Here is a 2,719-nt window from a genome sequence, read left to right on the forward strand (position 1 = left end):
TACTTCGTGTGCTTGAGATTTTTTAGGACTGTTCTAAGAAAGGTCTGAGCCGTGGAGACAGTGTGAAAGAGCCCTCCAAAGCATGTGCAATTTCCTCAGTTACTTTTCAGCCATAGCTTTAGTTGTCTAACGCTACATTTGCCTATGGAAGGGTATATACAAAAGGCCATGATCCCAGTGTTAACACCAGAGGAAAGAGGTTCCAGTTGCTGAGCCAAACTAATTTGTACCTTACTCTCTTCCCTATGCAAGCCAAAGGGAAACTTGCCCTTTAAAAAGAAAAAAAGGTGTTACCCTTGTTAATATTCTATGGAGGTAGGTGGCACTTTTAAAACAGGCCTAAAGAAGTTAAGTAGCAGCTCTTCAGTGACAAAGCCAAATTTTATGCCAGGCTTAATTCCAAAATTGATTCTCTTTCTAAATGTGGTTGCCTTTGAGTCAATAGCAGATCCAGATGGAAAGGTGGAAACTAAGCCTCCCGTGTTCTGATCTTGCATACCTGGTACCTGTGGAAGAGCAGTAGCCTCATTCAAGGGCAAGTCAGAGGCTGGCTCAATGGAACAGGGCTTCTAGGATGTGTTAATACAGAAGAGGATTCTTGTTTAATTTCTTTTCCCAAAAGTGGAGCTCCTTCTATTTAGTAGTTTAGGAAGCCTAGTTGAAGTACCAAAGTGGTACATGATTTTCTTTGTTCAGGTTTAAGAAGTATTAACAAAACTGACCAGTAAGGGAACCTCTTCTGTCACTTTGCTTTTTCAGCATAATTTTGTCCAGTTTCTCATCTGATTTAGATGACAGCCTTGATGAAACCCAGTCACCTTATGGGAAGAGGCAGACATGCCCATGCATGGCAGAGGTAGTTTTTTCTACCCCTAGTTGCTGTTTGAAGTCAAAAGTTAGAAGGCAGCACAGTAGTGCCGGTTATGTGGGCTGTTGTGCTCGCCTGTCTGGGCCTGCAGCACTTGCCATCTTTTGTTCCCTGGCTCTACTTCTCATGCCATGGTGCTCCCAGACAGACATAGTGTATTCAGGGCTGAATGCCAAGATGGAATGTAAGCTTCATGCCAGCTTCTCTCTTGTTGCCAATTTGAGTGTGTGCCTGCTGGGACACCTACCTGCCAAGTCCACCCTGATGGGACTGTGCCTCCCAGGGACACAGGAACTGACCGACCAGGAGGTGTGGAAGTAATGAGTGCCAAAGTTATTGAGGATAACTGGCACTAGAAGTGTATATGGAAACAGTTTATCTCCAGGGTACTCTTTGACAGTCAACTCCAAACATGTCTGAGAACTCTGTTTTGGGTATAGTCAAATTGCTTGGTAAGCTCACCCTGGGGACAAAGAATCAGCTTTTTAGGCAAACATCTCTGGTTTTGTCTCTGCCATTCGTTGAACTTATGACTTCATGTAAGTCCCTTCCTATCTCTCAGTTCCATATCAGTGTAAGGATGAGTCTGAATCTCAAAGAGCCTTTCCAACTGTAAAGCTATCAGGATATAATAGTGAGCAGGAGATCTGACATCTGATGAATAGAGATCCTGCCTAGAGACATTTGGCCATGTCTCTGAGCAGCGGTTTCCCTACCTGTAACAATGCCTGCTCCCCATAGATTGTGGTAAGGATTAAATGCAATAAGGCACGTGAAATACACAGTGGCACTTAGCAAGAACTCAGCTGGGAGACATCACACCTGCACCAACTTTGGTCTTCTCTCAGTGGCCTGGGTGAATCTGCACTGGAAACCACAAGGTGGTGCTAGAGTTAAGGATACTGGTTGCGCAAGAAAGTTGCTTCTGGTGGGGAGATTTCTGACAAGCATTAACAGATTCCTGGGACAGCTTGTCTAATTAAGATTTGGCTATATGGAGAAGGCAAACTACCAAAGAAAGCAGGGATGAGTGAACAGGGAGGAGAACCCGGGCTTTGAGTGGCCCATCTGAAAAATAACTACAATCACTAACATTTGTTGGACAGTTACCATGTACCAGGCAAGATGCTATGTCACGTGCATTCTCGCATTTAATCCTTAGAAAAACAATGTGCCTCATTCTGTTGTGTATCTGCCCATTTGGTTCCAAAGCCAATGCAAATACAGGTCATTCTTTGTTCAAGAAGAGAGAACAGATGTTGCTACTGCTAAGAAGACCAGTCAACTCACCTCACCAACCTCTGCTTTCAGAGACAACCAACAACTTGGATTGCATCTGGAAGACATTCATCTAGCAGTCATGTCCTTCCCTCAGAACATACATGTTTTGACGGCTCAGTCACAGCCACAGTTGAGAATGGATAAAAGAAGCTAGCTCCCTTGGACTCTGTAGAGGATCCCTGTAATTGATCCAGCATCTTCAAAGAAGAATGTATACACATAATGGAATTTCTCAGACACTAGGGCATCTGCCCCTGCTCTTAAAAAAATATGCTGTCAGAGGGCAATTAATGAAATTGGAATGTGGACTATGGATAAAATATTGTATCAGTGTTTCTGATCTCCTGAACTTGATAACTATATGTGGTTATGTAAGAGAATACCCTTTCTCATAGGAAATATACACTGATGTAGCAAGAGGTTCAAAATAAGACATTCATTAAGGAAATTTTTGAAATTTCAGAAATATGGAAGAAAAACCTAAAAGCATCATTTAACTAACATTTTAAGGTCATCATGAACATCCATTATAGAAACAGTGTAATATAAGGAATGTTTAGGTTCCAATTG

This window comes from Bubalus bubalis, chromosome 9 (assembly GCF_019923935.1).
Source record: "Bubalus bubalis isolate 160015118507 breed Murrah chromosome 9, NDDB_SH_1, whole genome shotgun sequence".
In the NCBI taxonomy this organism is placed as follows: Eukaryota; Metazoa; Chordata; class Mammalia; order Artiodactyla; family Bovidae; genus Bubalus; species Bubalus bubalis.